Genomic DNA, 18343 nt, shown 5'->3' with positions numbered 1-18343 from the left:
TCTCCTGTTATCTCCTAATGCAACAATGGGGAAACATCAGTGAGATCATTAAGAGGAGCCACTGGAGAGATGGAAAAAAATACTCCAAATGCACTTGATCTAAAAAAGGCCGGGCTGATCCCTGTGGCTTGCGAGTCTTACTAAGAGATGCCTGTTTTGATTTAATTTACCACATTTGCAATTCTTTTAAATGTTTGCAAATGGAATGTGCTTATTTGCATTAATGAGGCAAAATGATGCAAAAAAGTGCACTGTAGTCAATTTGTCTCATTTAAGCTCCCTCTGATTTCTCCCACTTAACAGTATCAAATGCATCTCATTCTGCTTAAAGGGGAAATGCCGCCACACCACTTGCAGTACCACATACTTCCACATAACGGAGACTTTCCACAGGGAATGGATTACAAAATAACCTCAATATTTAACCATACTTCCAACTACTCACCTGTGGTCTTTATTTATCTTTCATCTCTGAACCCAGACGTGTCAAAATATAATACCATATCCAGAAAAAGCAGCCCCTCTCCACAAAGTGGCCACACATAGCAACGGTCAAAACAGTCCACAGAAGGGTGGACAAATCTGAAAAGATTAAAGGGGACCTGCCACACAAAAATAATATTCAACATCATATTTTATCACATTTGTCAAACAAAATTAACTTTAATTACACTATATAAATGATTTAATTTTTGTTTCCTCCAGTCTGGGAATTCATAATTATAACAAGCAGGCAGCAGCCATTATGTGGACACTGTTATTAAGACAAGTCTTGTATCATCTCAGAATCTTGTTTGTGCTCCAGAATGGGGGACCTGATGTCCATCCCCATGTCCTGGTTACACAATTAAATGGTGAAGAGAACGGGGGAATGTGGGGAGAGCAGTGACATCTAGGAAGTGCTGAATGGAAAGTGAAAGTAATTGTCTAAGGCATAGAGGAGGGGCAGGCAATATTTGATTGACAGCTGAGATTTTTAAATGCGCTTACAACAGCAATGAATGCTTTAATAAAAAATAGAAATTGGATTTCATGTTTAATTTGCAAAGGACTTTTATACTACAGCTTTTTGTGTCTGGGTGACAGGTCCATTTTAAGAGGCTTTGTAATAAAATGCAAAATAGGAGGGTTGTGGGAGCACTCCAAGGCTAAATAAATAATATATTTAAATACAATGGAAGTGATACTGATCTGGCCAAATTAACTACAAACATACAGAAAAAAGGGGGGATTGATCAATGAACATTGTATCTAATATCTATGCAAGTGCATGTATTGACTGATGTGGTCTTGGCAATCTCTCTCTTCTAAAAGCAAATGTCAGGGGAGGACTAAGTCCTCTGAGTGAAACCAATGCCCAGGTCAGGAGACACTTATCCCAAGAAATGCAACTATGCAGGCAGGTGCCAGCTTTTGAATACTATACTAGAAAAGAAATGACTGCAGCACCTCTTTGTTGCAAAAGTGAAAAAGTTGTGTTTCTTGGTCAGAACCCAACAGGCAACGTTTCGGGCTTCCTTTCGCCCTTTCTCAAGCCTGCCTGATATTGTAACATACACAGCATTTATCCCCCACATTAGGAGGAGTGTATCATATCAGGACCCACCCCCAATCAAGTTCAATCCAATCGTGTAACAGAAGTGTTCAAATAACAATAAAGTCCAAATTGTTTTTGTTTTCGTGTATCCCATCAGTCCATAGTTCCTGTGTCGTGTTTTGCTGCTAGTGAAAAAAATCTAAAATGTAGCAATAGTAAAGACGGTTAAAAAACAATATTATTATATAAGGTTATAGAGATTATCATCATCATCATTTATTTATATAGCGCCGTCAAGATGCGCAGATTATGGTACCTTTTACCTGGAGAGGATAGTTCCTTGTGGAATCGCCTCACTGCACCCTTCATGTGTACTTATAACCTTCAAAAAAATGATGATGAGAATAAGTTTTAGAACAAAAGGAAAAGGAAAAAACATTTTTTTCAAAACATTTCAGAACAATAAAAACAAAGAGGGTGTTATCTGACCTCCGCAGGACTACAGGGTATTATACCTCAAATAAAAGACATAGGTGTATATTCTCTGTTAAGGCCTTTTGGCCATAACGTAACCAGTTTATTGATCCATTACTTGATGTGGTATGGTGGATTACCAATTTTATGATCCTAACATTGTAACTAAAAACCCCTGTTTTTGTAAATACTGTACATGCACTTGCGGTTAGTGATGGGCGAATTTATTTGCCAGAGAATAAATTCGCGAAACGCCTGCGAAAATTCACGGGAAAAATTCGCAAAATTTGTCAAAAACGAGATGCCGGCACAGTTTTGCAAATTTTTTGCCATTTCGCCAATTTCGCAATTCGCCCATCACTACTTGTGGTACCAGATTACTTATGAGACAGAGGGACCAGTGAATGCGCATTGATCTATCCCCCCCTTTTTCTGTAGCTTTGTAATAAAATGCACTTAGTTTGCCCAGGTGCAGTAGCCCATAGCAACCAATTTGCAGATAGAATTTACTGGTCGTCAGTTTAGAAGCAAACATCTTTTTGGTTCCTATCGGTTATTGCTACTGGACAATCTCAGTACCTTTTTGTTTTTACATAAGGGGGTAAGAATGTGGCAATAGACTAAACTAGAACCTTACTATGTTTTAAACAGCAACAATCTTAAATTTCGTTAGATCTGTTTATTAGCGATGTGTGGCTCGAGAAAAACTCGACCAGCACCCGACATTAGCTCGCTGATCCTCCCCTCTTTATATATCCTACTGTGACATCATGAAAGGGGGCGGGTGCAGGCCTGCATGAGTATATAAAAAGTCACATACAGAGTGGGGAAGAAGAAGGCCGAGTAGAAGCCGGCCCAAACCCGCCTGACAGTGGGTAAACTTGCAGATCCCGTGGGCTTCAGGCCGGCACGCACATCAGTACTGTGCATATACAAGCACTGTACCTTCTCATCATTTAAAGAAAATTAAAGAATATTTTGTTCTGATATTTATTTGGCAATAAAAAAAAATACCAGTGCTGCCAAGAACATTCTCATTTAGGTCTTCATCAAACAACAGCATGGCATTTATAAGGTCAGAAAAGATGCACTCATATTCTTACATTCTACAAATTCTACAAATATATAAAAAAAAAAAGAAGAAGAATGCTCCTACACAATCTAGCTCTCAAGCTCCAAAACTTGTAATCCGTTGAATTTAAACTGATACTTTACTAGCGCCATTATAACAATGTCATCAGTTCAACTTTTACTTCCAAATTTAGTAATTTTGGAAATTACATAACTTTGCGGCAAATTTCCACGCTTTGCCACCGGCAAATAAATTCATGAATCTCCTGCAAAAATTTGCCAGCTTCAAAAAATTCTGTATGCGTCACCGAAAAGCCACTCACTTCAAAATCGGAACGCATCAACACTATTCGGATGTACATTGACTTTAAAGCCAGCATCAAAATTGAGGCGAGCAACTTTTTCGTCAATTTCCGATTCTCCCGATTTTTCCATTAAAATGTCAGATTTTCACGATTTTTTTGTGAAAATTTCTGATTTTTGCTATTTTTTTGTGAAACTTTCAGATTTTCACGATTTTTTCGTGAATTTTTCACCCATCACTAGACATAAAATTATTTATCTTAAAGATATTTAACAACAGCAGAGCCTTGTTTCTTTCCAGAAAATTCATCATCAATATAATCTTCCTCATTCTGAATTTTGTAATCCTAAAAGCTCCTAATAAGGGATTTTCTACAATCTTCAAACTGCAATATTTCCTACACCATAACAATATTTGTTTATTCTATTCTGCAATTTCCCAGGCAAATGCAAGGATAAAAGTAACATTTAGAAAACGTAACAAACCAATAACTTTTGTAGATTAATATGAATGGAATCTTGGGAAAAAGATCTTCATGGTTTATTCCCCTCCCAATGGTCATCAGTTTTAACTGCCCCAGTGTCTCAGACAAAATGTCTTCAACATACTGTATAGAAATACTAAAAAGTGATGGAATGGGTCTCCTGCCCAAATTACTTCAATATCATATAATTCATCCAAATTATGCTGAAGGTCCTTTTGAGAAATTTCAGTTTTATTACTGGTGGAAAAATCTTAAACCTTTTTGGGAACATGTTTTCAAGATTATATCAACCACCTTTTCATAGACAGCCATGATCTGATTCAGAATACCTCAACCACCTTTTCCAATACAATGCAAAAAGTTTGTCCACCATATTCTTTCTGCTCACAGACTTTTAATAGCTAGCCTCTGGAAAAATTACTTTCAGTGGTATTGGAAAAAAAACTATTTTCTTGGATCCTGTAAGAATTATTCTTTAAACATTATCAACTTTATTCATTTTGATATTTTCTGTAGCTCATGTTCTTTAGACCTGCCTTTCTTAAGGCTGCCGTTCTATTTTTTTCTTACACCTGTTCCCTTTTATTTTACAGAACTTAATAAAAATACATTTTAAAAAATGATTGGTTTGGCTGATAAACCTTTGGTGCAATTGTATCAATTATGATACAAATGAAGAAAAAAGTAACCTGACCAACCAATATCTCTGTTCAAGATTAGTAAGAATTTGCTGTGAAATTCCATGTTTCGCTGTAATAAATTTGTGAAATTGCCAGCGTCAATTCCAATGCCGTTGATAATTTTGAGTCCAGCAACAAAGCATGCCCATTGGCTTTAAAGGAGAAGGAAAGTAAAAAATTGAATCCTACTTTCCCTAGGATTGACCTAGGAATATTTGTGGACCTATCCATGGCCCATAGGCTGCTAATCTTTTTTTAGGAATATAAATCCAATTCTGAGGTTCTCAGCCTGTGTTTCTGCTTGTCCCGTATTAATGTAAATGGTGGAACCATTATGCCTCAAACCATCATACATTGGGTTTGTGGGCAAAAACTGAAAAGGGGGCCATTAAAGGTTAACACAGAGTTTAGTTCCCTGAAAGTTAAACAGGGTAGGGTTAAAGGGGACATATAACCTAAATGTAAATTGATAAATACAATTTGTGATAATAATTTTGCAATTCACATTACAGGTATTGTGTCCATTATCCAGAAAGCTCTCAATTATGCAGAGAAATCTCCCATTGACTCCATTTTATCCAATTAATCCATATTTATACAAATTATTTTCTTTTTCTGTGTAATAATAAAACAGTAGCTTCTACTTGATCCAAACTAAGAAATATGTAATCCTTATTGGAAGCAAAACCAGCCTATTGGGTTTATTTAATGTTTACATGATTTCCAACAATATTACAATTTAGGTTGTATGTCCCCTTTAAGCTGAGTAAGTAATTTAGAACAACATATCATCTAGAAGAGTACCCATTAAAACCAACACATTTTATAAATGCCATTTTCTGTTTTTACTCTTTCTAATTGATAAAATGTACCTACTATAATGTTTTGTGCAAGGTGCCATTCACCGTTGACCAAGATAACAAGCGTGAATCCATCTCAAAATTGACATTTTACGTTTCTTTTTTAATTTAAATGTATTTATGGCAGCAAACGGCTACAGAGAAATAAGTTATTCAATTTAATCAAGCCAAAGGACTCTGTCCTAATGAACACTACCAGGATGATATGCACAAAATGAAATTCTGCTGCAGAAAAATAATATCCTGAAATGTGATCGTTTTACAGAAAAAGGCCCAGTTCGGCGTTAATAATGGAATAGATAAATGGGAAATGTTACGTCTTCCAGCTGGAAAATGTATTTATTCTTGGACTCATGGACTTGCAAGTAATTTGGGTTCCTATGAGCTTTCAATTACCTACTTTTCTCATCCATGTCCAGTTAATCACTTTCCAAACTGGTCTTTCACACCAATTCGCCAGCCAACTGTTTTTCAGGAGACAACAATCTTTAGTTACTTTAACAAAGTGACTCAAAATACTCAATAAAAATGGAAAAATTTAGTTAAATTTAGTTAATAACCCCTTGGGGAACCATTGATAAACTTGTAGAACCATGACAAAACAAATATAGATGCCTGGAACATACAGATGCAGCCACTTGGGTTTGTCTGTTTGACACAGAATAACTAAACACAGAGATCCCATTTATCTCATTTAACACAGAAAACTGTGTAACAACATCCCATCTAATTAAAGCGTTCACCATTGTGCACCATAAAGTTATTAATGCAGTCATATCATTCACATATAGAAAGCTCTGTATCTCTAGAACTGCTCATTTTCGATGGGAACTACACCCTCAAGTATTTCTCTAGACACAAATTTATAGGGGTAAAAATAATTGCTCTATATAGACAGTGAATTTACATCAGCTATGGAGTGTTTCATTTGCATTACAATGTGGCTGACCATGGCCCATGATGTAGGTATATCTCCTATATGTATATTGTTAGGAAATATCACATATTCTATGGGAGGTTATATGTAAACTTAATGGACAGAGATGTCTTTAAATAGTGAAAATAGGGGCATTTGTTCCACACACAGAACAGACCTGAAGAGCAGCTATAGTCTGTAGTAAGATAAGTAAGTAAGTTTTTACAGTAGGGTAAGATGGTAGCAATAGAGCAAGATGGCTAAAGAACCAATTCACAATAGAATTGCCCAGCCTGCAGGCTTTTAGCAAAACTTTAAGAACCCACCAAAAGTGCAAAAAGTTGCCAGGGAGGGGGAAAACGCTTGTTATAAAGAATACTGTTTACAACATGCAACTTACCCGCTGGACTGACTATTAATTGTCCTCAATGTTACCACATCTACCACAGAAGAAGGCCAACCCTTAGGTTATTCCTTATTAATATACAGATCATTTTCAGCAATTACCAGTCTAACTGGTTATTGTAAGATGAGCAATACAAAATGTGACCACTCCCAGCTCACCAATAATAATTTGAGAGGCTGCACAGTCCTTCCCAGATACTTCCAACACACTTCTCAGAATATGGACAACAGCACGAACTCCAAAAAGTCAAAATTATAGTCTTAAATAAATGGAAAGAAAATACCTTGTCTGCTACAAACAGGTGAATCCCAAACTTTATTCCATGGTGCACCATGGAATAAAGTTTGGGAATCACCCGTTTGTAGCAGACAAGGTATTGGCTTTCCATTTATTTAAGACTATTTCACTGGCGAGTGGCTAGGCCAGAGCCTCTACCCAATTCCCCTATCTGGACTTTAATGAAAATTATAGTCTTTATTGGCTTCATTTTAAAAAGGCAAGAGGATTAAAAAAAAATGTAGAACAAACCCGAGGTCCCGGTCACGGCTCACTGTTCTGCCTATAACAACCGCCTTTTGCTTCGGGAGGAATCCTCCACAACTCAGAAGCAGCCAGGTCCTAGTGTAAGAGGACCAAGAAAAGAGTTCTGGGCGAGCAAGGGAACCACACATGCAACAGGAACAAAGATTAGAAGCGAGGTCCTAGGACAGGCAGAGTCAGAACCAAATCAGGTGGTGCAGTACCAAATCGAGAGACAAAACATAGTCGGGGGTCACAGGCCGGGTCAGAATCAAAACAGGCGGTGCAGTATAGTTATAGTACAGGCTAGGGTCAGGACTGGCAGCAAACAAGGCAGGAACAGGGAAAGGCAAGGTCAAACACAGCAGATTCACACTAGAAACGCACCCAGGAACTACCAAAAATAGACCCACGTTGGGCAATGATTAACCCGGAAGCACATTGATGCACCGGATTCAAGGCTGTGGACGTCCCCGCCTCCCCACTAGACCACCAGGGCTACTTGCAGGTACTTTCGTTACAGTGTAGGGCTCATACACCCTAATCATATACAAAATTATGCCTATGATAAAGGGAAGCCAATAAGACTATTATTTTTACTTTTTTTGGAGATCATGCTGCTGTCCCTGTTCTGGGAAGTAACTGGTTATTTTACCAGCTTAACTTGCAGGCAGTTATCTGCTTCAACATGATTGGATTTAGGTGGTTGAAACCTGGTCACAGAGGGGCTGTTTTGCTCATAGAAAAATAAACAAGGCGTTATAGGACAGGTACAATTCCAACACCTGCCCCCGAAATACATAAGCAACAATGTCATTTACAGATGACTTCTCCCCATTCCCACACCTGTAATGGAGTAATTAATATGCTCTTTATCTTGAATTCATAAGGACTACATTCTGCCAGTTGTCTCCTATTCCCCCTAAAGCCTCTGCCTGGCACAAGCCCAGTAGTATAAGCTGAAGGCAAACTTGTCTACCTGCCTCTGTGTCCTGCCTGGATGTCACATGTGATGTGATAATAAGAAAAAAGACCACCACTTGAAATGCCATGCCAAGCTGAGTGGTACATATTTGGCATTTGTGAAGACCATGGTGTATATCCCACACAGCTATAAGGAAGTTGCTGAATATTTACTTCCTTAAGACAGAGTGTATTATGGTATTATAATATCAACTGAGCAATCTTAGGAACGAAACCACAATAATGAAGCTTTTTAAAGGCCATACAATGTTTTTTTTTCTTCTTTCACAAGAGACACATCAGCGTTCATCCAAGCTTGGCTTCTTCTTCTCTATTCGGCATGCATTGCAAAATGAATTTTTCTTTACTTTTATTTTTCCAGGGCTGAGGGGAGAGAAGACCACAGCTCATTTCTATACCAAACTATTAAAGCTTCTGACAAATGTATCTGCTCACTTTCCTTGACAGGCAAAGAAGCAAAATTAATGTTCCTGAAAGCAATCTGTTGTGTTGGGCTAAGAAAATATTGATAAAATTGTACTTATTAATAGCTGTAATTTCCCAAAGGGCGTAGAATGGAGTTTGTGTCACATGACGCAAGGGAAGAAATTTTCAGTACGGATCGAGCAAGCGTACCGCCTGTTATTCTCTGCAAAATCTATTAAGTGAACTCTGATTTCCAAGGGATTTGTACTGTACTTATTTTACCTAACCACTGAATTGCAACAAAACCAAATGTCTGGCTTTTTTATGTGCATTGGGATTGAATGAGACATTAACGTAGAAATATATTCAGCACTGGTTTTTAAACAGGTAGAAAGGAAATATGAGTTTGAGTCTTGAATTACAAGGCTGAAAAAAATATTTATTAGGCATCATATACTTAAGAGCAGAATGGCTGGGTCTGGTTCGACAAATCACCTCTTCTTCGGGCGACTAATCTGCCCTAAATGCCCTCCCACCAGCTAGAATGTAAATCGCAGGCAGGGTGGCACTCGGATCACTTTCCGCTTTCCGAAGTCGTGCAAAGATTCCTTGTGAGGCAACTTAGGCGACTTCAGAAAATGAGTTTTCGAGTGCCATCCTGCCGGTGATTTACAGTTTAGCTGATGAGAAGCCATTTAGGGGCGATTCATCGCTCGAAGAAGAGGCGATTTATAGACGGCTGACTAATCTCCCCCAGTAGCCTCGTCTGCCACCACTAACGATGGGTGAATTTCTCCCGCTTCTCGCGAAATGGCAAAACATTTCGGAAAAATCGTGAAATCAGAAAGTTTCACGAAAAAATGTATGTGCAGTTGAGTTTGTGTTGACACCATTATTGGCCATGTATTTTACCTTTCTGTTTGCCACCCACGGCATTCAATTTCTTCAATGTTTGACACTCTATAGGAGCAGCATTTTTACATTGGACTCCTTTGCCTGAGCTGGGTTGGGCAGAAGCAAAGTAGGAAAGGAAATAGCCTCCATATACTAGACTCACACATCGAGGACCACAGGTTTCCACCTCAGTGTACAGTTTAACTTTAATGATTTTATTCTAGGGACTTTTATGAGCTATCCTGAGTTCTTATTCAACCGATGACTTGTCTCCTTGGGATTACTAATCCCACACTGTCTCTGTTGGAGCAAAGAACTGCTTTTATAGCTATCCATGATGCTCTCACACTCCTGGAATATGATATGACAACATTTAAGCTATTATTTACTTTGTCCTCATTCACAGGGTCCCTGTCTCCTACTTCTCATATAGTGTTGGCCTATCATAGGGTTCCAGCCTCCTCCTCCTTTATTAAGGTCTCTTTCTGTCTAACGCCCTCTAGTATATCTTTTCCCCTGGTTAACAATTGAGTCCAAAGATCAAAAACTATAGAATCCTTAATTTTTATAGACTAGGAAATACCTATAACTTCACTAGCACAGTAGGAATATAGCTGCCTGCATCCCAGCACACACATATATACTTGTATATATGTATAGGCAAAGAAAAGAAGGCTCTTTTAAGATTCAAACATATATATATATATATATATATATATATATATATATATATATATATATATATTGTGCTTGCTTGTTTGATTTTATTTAATGTGTTAATCGAAATGAAATTCAAATCAATGCAGTGGAGGGTCTAACTTGTCTTTGCTAATTGGCAAACAGGGGAATAATAAACCTGGGTTAGAAAATGATAGCACCAGTGAGTTAAATAGTTCTCATTCATTATCATTGTTCTACACTTTGCCTTTACTTGGGTCAGTAGTCTGAGTACAATAGATTCTGTGATATGTGGAATCAAATCAGAAGAGGCATCTTGGAAAATTAACTGCCTCATTATTCATGGCTACATCCTTAATTAACTTTCTTTTCTGAGATTTAATTAGCTCATAACCTTTCTACATTTTGTTTGAGATTTATATTGTTTTTGTCACAGAGTTGGCCAACTAAAGGACATCTGAATCATCTAATCTAAGAACTACTGAAATTTATCCAATGTTTCAATAGTGTATTTCTCTTACTGCCCCCAGCACCTTCTGTTAATTTCTTAATTAGAGCAATGGTACATATATGGAATGATTTGGGGCACTTTGCTGTGCTTTCCAATTTTACCTGACAAGCACTTGAATGAGATCACATGGAAGGGAATTGAGTTGTTGAAGGCAATTTGTCCCCAAATCCTGTGCATTTAATTAAAGTAAATGTATTCAAAAAATGTAGGCATGAAAAACCCTTGTATTCAATGTTCAATGCTTTTTTATGGGAAATGGTGTCAGTGATTAAGAGCATTGCACCATTTCAGTATGCCAAAGCCCTGAAGCGGCTATTACTTTTTCTAAATCAAAGCAAATCACATGTATTTTCTATTTCTTATTTCATTTAATTTTAAGGAAAAAAAATATTTGGATTGTAGTTTCATTTTAAGGAAAATATAATGAATGATATCCCTTAATTGGCCTTCCTTCATAGCTTACATTTTGGCAGGCACCAAATTAGTAATGAAGTGAATAAATATTCAAGATATTTTGCTGCAAAAACTCATTTTTACTTTGTGAAACTTTAATGTTTGATATGTATTAAGTGCAAAAAACTTGAAATCAAAATTCGCCATCTAAAAAGCTGTCCAGTTTGTTTAGCTGTCAACGGGAAAGGTATTAGCAAAACTGAAACGAATTTTCAATGCAAGTTTCGAGACTTTTTCGAGATTTAGTATACTTATTAAAAACGATGGGTAGAACGTGATTTTGGTGTGTTCCAGTTGCTTGTTGAAGTTTTTACACAATTGAGTTATTAATAAATAGCTGGATATTTCAGTTTGGTGAGTTCTGGATTTTAAAATTTGAATTTCAATTGTAAAAAAGGTCAAACCACTAATTTTATGTATCCCTGTTTTACATTTTCCCAGCTATTACTTTTTTTAACAGTTGTTTCATGTTCTAATGTGTTTCAATGAGAGCTTTTCCTGAATTTTAAGTATACAACAAAAATTTGCCCCATTTTCCTTACAAATCCTATGTAGCCTGTAAATGTGACTTTTCTTGTAGTTTACACTGTAAAAAACAAAGTCAGTTCCACTGTAGCTTCATTTTGCTCCTACCATTTTCCTTTCTTGCACTCTTAGCACTTCTCTGTCTGATTATGAAGATCTCATCAAGGTGCCTATTGAGCATGCTCACTGCATCTGCTCCAATGTAAATCAATCCGGCATGCACAGTAGGTAACTTGGTGAGGTCTTCAAAGTCGGAGAGAGAAGGTGCGAGACAAGGAATTAACTAAAAGAGCTGCAGTTGAATTGGCTGTAATAGAGAAAAGATATAAATCTGAATGCAGGAAGAAAGGTATGTTATTCTGTGGTCTGTAATTTTAGAATTAAAAAACGTTTTATTCTATATATACTTATTCTATGATGTCTGTGGTTCGTTAACATCCTTTTATTTTTTGCTTCCCAGATCAAAGATTAAAACTAAATACAATTTCAGGGCTGTTAGAGATGTCCACCTTGCTTCAAAAACAAAAGCATCAATTTGATGAAAAAGTGTCATGAGCGAATCTGTGCCGTTTTATTTAACAACTTTTACGAGCGCAATTTTTTTTTCTCAGTTTAAATGCATCAAATTTAATAGCCATTTTTCTTGCAGTGACTTTTTGTCTTGGCAAGTTTTTGTCCAAATGCATTAGTGAATGGGCATATTTTCTCAAGTTATTTCTCACTTAAAATGCAAAAAAGTCAATGGGCATTTTTTCTTGCATTGACTTTTTTGTCCCGGTGATTTTTGTTGCAACAATTTTTTTTGCAGATGGAGAAATGTGGAATTTAACCTCCAATTCATGAAATGCTTTCATCACTATGTGCATATTTATTCAGGGAAAATGTGATCTGTGAAGAAAACATGATCTTTAGTAAAATTCTAAATTCTAAAATGATCTTTAGTAGAATTCTACTAAGCAACATAATGTTGCTTAGTAGAATTCCATCTACACAATAAACAGATTAAATAGGAAAAAAAACGAAATAAAAAAAAATGTAGATTTGCACTAATTCATTACTTCCCACGGTTTGTGGCTGATTTAAAATAATCTTTGCAAATTGTGCAATAAAGATTGATCCCAACTGAACTGAACATTTTACTACCAGTATTGCTGTGATTTTATAATTTCTTTATCAAATTTTGCCATAAGCATTTCTCTTAACTAGGGCTCTATTTATGACCATTTGTTTTCACGAATGGTATTTTTTCTCTAAAAATTTTTGGTATTTTTTACATCTCTATTCAAGATTTAGTAACGGGGTTATTTACTAAACTCAAATTTATCTGGTTGGGCTTTTTAGGTTACAAACATGAATTTTTCATGGAAAAAAAACTCAAATTGTTCAAGACTATACCCCAATGCTGCAAATAGCCAGAATCTGAAAATCCGCCATCTCAGACCTGTCAAGGTCATGTAAAAGTCAACGGGAGATGTCCCTATCCCAATTTGAAGATATTATGGTTTGCACTGGGTTTAGCCTGATAATGCAAAAAAATTTGGGTTTTCAGCTAAAAACAAGAAAAAATTGGGTGATTCGGGAAAGAAAATTGGACGATTGGGTTTTCACTCAATTTATTAATAAATAAGTTCAAATAAGGAATAGGAGTTTGTGGTTTTTTTTTTAAAATAATGAGATAAATTTGGCTTTAAGCAAATAACCCTAGTAAGTGTAAAAACCAACAATAAATTCTAAAACAAAACTCCAAGTTAACGCAGTCAAGCTCCCATAGAAGTCAATGGGAGCTGCGCTGATCCTATATATGTTGTAACTGTCCTAAAAACTTTTTTAGAGGTTTTCGAGATATTTGCATTTTTTATTCAGATTGTTCGTCACTTTTTTCTGTTCACAATTTTTATTTTTGGATCTTTTAATATGACCTTCATGATTTTAGAGAAATCGAGTTTAATTGTGGTTTCATAAAGCTCTAATACCACTACCATTTTTTGCTCTTTTTTGAGAAGAATTATTCAAAAATGAGTTCAATTCGTGGATGGGAGTTAGGTCGACTTTGTTTTAATTAAAAAAAATTGATAAATTTGAGTTTTAGTAAATAACCCCCTTGATGTTCAGAAAACTTGATTTGGAAAAAATCTGACATTGCATTTTCTTTGCCATGATTGTATCATAAAAAAATACAATCTTGTAATGGTATAAATCAGCCTGTCAATTAAAAATGAGAAGTAATTAACTCACAGTGAAGTGTAACTTCACAACAGCAGGTACAAAAGGAGCATAAATGATCACAACATTACACTGTGAGAATGATCATTCAAGCAAGCTTGCCGGCCACTTCTCACTAGCATGTGCTGCTGTTTTTTTTTTTACATATTTATTACAGGTAATTGACCAACCCACTTATACAGGCAACTGGGCAGATATTTTCCCAACCAATTTTCACTTAATGAAGAAAAATGCCATTATTAGTATTGTTTTTCAGCAGGGATGGAGAGTGTATTGCATCAACAACAAGGCAGTAGAGTCACATAATACAATAAACTCTCTAGTCAGCAGTGGTAGAAGTACTTACCTCCTCAATAACCTGCAATTGCCACCAACCCAAGATGAGAATGCAGCATGAATTCTAGGGAAAAAAATCTGGGTTGCCATTTTTTTTTAGTAGGAGCTTGGGATGGCATTGATGATACTATCAAGAGGTATTTGTTACACTTTTATACACCCATAGAAGACTATCTGAGGTATTGAAGGTCATCCTGAGCTCTCAGTTTTGTCAGACCCTGTCAAAACAACAAATCAAATCAACCTTTTAAATGGCATATTAACTGCATCAACTCCACATGGAAGAGCCTTAACTGAGATTTATGGTGTGCATGATGCACACACCATACCCATTAATTTACATGGAAAAATAGTTTTTTTCTGTATTCTAGAAGCTTCAGTCAACCCATTGCAATCTCTATATTATAAAACATAGGGTCCTATTTACTAACATTTGGATTCCCTTTTTTCATGTTGTACATGGGTTGGGTATCCATGATACTTTCTCTACTATGGGGCAGATTTACCAAAATGTGAGTTTAGAGCTTAATAATTAAAAACTCACCCACAGTCGATTCATTCCTAGGGGATTTTTACATTTGTAGTTATCAGTGTGTGAAAGTTAAAAATCCCATGGGAATGAATAGAAAATGGGTGGGTTTTAATTTAATAAGCTCTAAACTCACATTTTGATAAATCTGCCCCTTAGGCATATATTTATCAAAGGTCAAGTTGATTTTTACCCGAAAAATTTGAGTTTTTGAGTAGTGATGGGCTAATTTATTCGGCAGGTGCGAATTTGTGGTGAATTTCTGAGTTACTCCACAAGCGAATAAATTTGCAAAATTGCAGCGAAAATTATTTTGACACCGGTGACAATTCTGACACCGGCGACAATTAATAGGAGCTCATTGACTTTAATGTACGTCAGAATTGTTTTTTTTTTCTGACGCCGGCGAAAGTTAATAGGCGCCCATTGACTTTAATGCACGTCAGAATTGTGGCCGGCATAAGAATTGTCGCTGGCATCGGAATTGAAGACGGCATCAAAATTTGTGTTTCTCAAATTTTTCGCTGTTTCATGAATTTTTCGGCGATGCGGGAGAAATTCGCCCATCACTGTTTTTGAGGGTATTTCAGTATATGCAGTCAAAACTCGAACTTTCAGGTTTTTTTTTTTTTAAAAAAAACTTGAATTTTGTGAGATTTATTGTACCCCGAAGTTGGAAATTGCTTGAACCCGAAACTACTCCAGTGAAAACTTGTTGAGGTCATGTAGAAGTCAGTGGCAGAGGTCATTTGAACCATTTGAAGATGTTTGTTAGCCTTCATGATGTTCGGGTTTTTTTCAGTGGGTTTCACTTGAAAACTCTTTGAATTCGAGCAATGTGAGGGTTTTTTTTACAGCAAAAACTCAATAAATTTGAGTATTTGGCTTTTTCACCCTGAATTCACTGATTTGAGTTTTTCCTAATCGAGTTGTTTCATAAATCAGAAAATATTCAAGTTGTGAATATTTTAGGAATAAAAAAACCCCACAAACCTCTAAAATTCAATCTTTGATAAATCTGCCCTAGTAGGGCATTTTAGTGGAGTCCAATAGCGGTCTGTATTAGCTCCACTTGTAAGTTTAGCATGTGCAAATTTTGCCAGGGAGACATAAATGTCTTTTTGTTTGATGATTATAAGACATAATATAAAGCCTAAGATGTTCTTTATTTTACAATGTACATTGTATTACCTATCATACACAAGATCACAAAAGCATGAAAGCAGATGCATTCAATTTCTAAGGGAGTTAAAATGTGGAAAATTAGCTACATACTAGGAATCTTACGATGGCCAAAGTCCTGCTTTTCAACCAGTTTCCTCTTTTTATAAACCTTTTTGGCTGAGGCTTTTTCTATGAAAAACACAGGGAAGGGACATGTTATATAGAATGCTCGGGACATGGGGGTTTTCCAGATAATGGGTCTTTCTATAATTTGGATTTCCTTACCTTAAGTCTGTTAAAAAAATCATTTAAACATTGAGAGGGGTATTTACTTAAACTTTAATTTGTCCCATTTTTTTTTATTAAAACAAAGTAACTCCATGAATTTAAAGGACAAGGAAAGGCAAAAAAATTAAAATCCCATTTTTACTTTCTTTAATGAAAAAGAAACCTATCTCCAATATACTTTAATTAAAAAATGTGTACCATTTTTATAAGAAACCTGACTGTATGCAGTGAAATTCTCCCTTCATTTACTGCTGTGGATAGGAATTGTCAGACGGTCCCTAACTGCTCTGCAGGGAAACAATCATACTTACGAACAGCAGGGGGAGCCCCCGCCTTACTTCCCAGCCATGCAGAACTCAAGCAGCTTTGTTTATGATGATCCCTAAGCAGCCCAGACCACACTGAGCATGTGCAGGGTCAGGGTCAGGCAAAGATGTTTAACAAAGTTACAAGATGACAGCCCCCTGTGGCCAACTTTGAAAGCATAAATCATTTGTTTGATTAGGCTTGTGGTGCAGTACGTTCATGCTTATGTTCAGTTTACAAAATACAGCATTTATAGCCTTATTCTATTTTAGACTTTCCTTGTCCTTTAACTCGTTTATTACATCAGCTCAAACAATTGGCGCATGAAAAGTCTCGCCCAACATTATCATAGCGCAGATCACAACATTTTTACACTGCAAAAGGTACATCTGCCATTGACGTCTACATGACCTCAACAGGTTTGAAATGGAGTATTTTCGGATTCTCAGTTTTAGCAGCTTTGGGGTATAATACATTTTTAAAAACATCTTTTTACAAGTCATTCTGAATTGAGAAAGCCTGTCGGATGACTGCTGAAATGTCTTCAAGGAGAAAAGAAAACACAGCAAGTCCAGTTGATTTGACATATTACTACAGATATACAGTACAACCCACAGCTCTAATTTTGTACTTGGTACTTGGTTGCAAAAATCTAGGGGGCCGATTCATTAACTTCGAGTGAAGGATTCGAAGGTAAAAAACTTCGAATTTCGAAGTTTTTTTGGGCTACTTCGACCATCGAATGGGCTACTTCGACCTTCGACTACGACTACGACTTTGAATCGAAGAATTCGAAGTAAAAATCATTCGACTATTCGACCATTCGATAGTCAAAGTACTGTCTCTTTAAAAAAAATTTCGACCCCCTAGTTCGCCATCTAAAAGCTACCGAAGTCAATGTTAGCCTATGGGGAAGGTCCCCATAGGCTGGGCTATCTTTTTTTGATCGAAGGATATTCCTTCGACCGTTGGATTAAAATCCTTCGATCGTTCGATCGAACTATCTGCGCTAAATCCTTCGACTTCGATATTCGAAGTCGAAGGATTTTAATTCCTAGTCGAATATCGAGGGTTAATTAACCCTCGATATTCGACCCTTAGTGAATCGGCCCCTATGTGTCACTTAATTCCCTATGTGACATTAGGCAATTATTTGAATTCATAAATCCTTGCTTAAATCAATTATTACGTATATTTTATTAAAGTTTTACAGATTTGAGAGATTATATGGTTGACTTTGATTTAGAGCGCTCATAGAGCCATGTGCTCAGAATAATTACACTGTAGGCGCACAAGGTGATCATTTTCATTATTATAATCTGAAAGTACAATGGTATTATTATGTTATTCTAATGTATGCATTTGTATCAAATTTGTATGGAAATTGAAGCATTCTTTATTATATTGGTATAAGTATCTTTGTTAAGTAGTTCCAAGTTGAGAAGAAGAATAAAAAAAAGCCATGGGCCACCTTAGTTCCCTATCCGCAGAGCCGTTATTCTCTTGTAATAATTGTTTTCTTTGTAAAGGTTGGGACCTGTTTTTCTACTCATGTAACCTTTAATCAGAAACTGTTCCGAGGCTTGGATTCCCTGAGAATTATAAAATAAACAGCCGGAATAAAATAACTGCATGAATGTAGACCTTTGCTCCTATTTTGGGTTTCCAGCAGCAATATTATAAATAAAAACAAAAAACGTTGGTAAAAACAAGTCTTATTGCAAACCATAAAAATATAAATAATACCAATAAGACACTCAAAATTTGTCTCACTGAAACTCTTTCCAATTCTTCTT

The sequence above is a fragment of the Xenopus laevis genome, chromosome 2L, assembly GCF_017654675.1.
Source record: "Xenopus laevis strain J_2021 chromosome 2L, Xenopus_laevis_v10.1, whole genome shotgun sequence".
Taxonomy (NCBI): domain Eukaryota; kingdom Metazoa; phylum Chordata; class Amphibia; order Anura; family Pipidae; genus Xenopus; species Xenopus laevis.
This window is presented reverse-complemented; position numbering follows the sequence as displayed.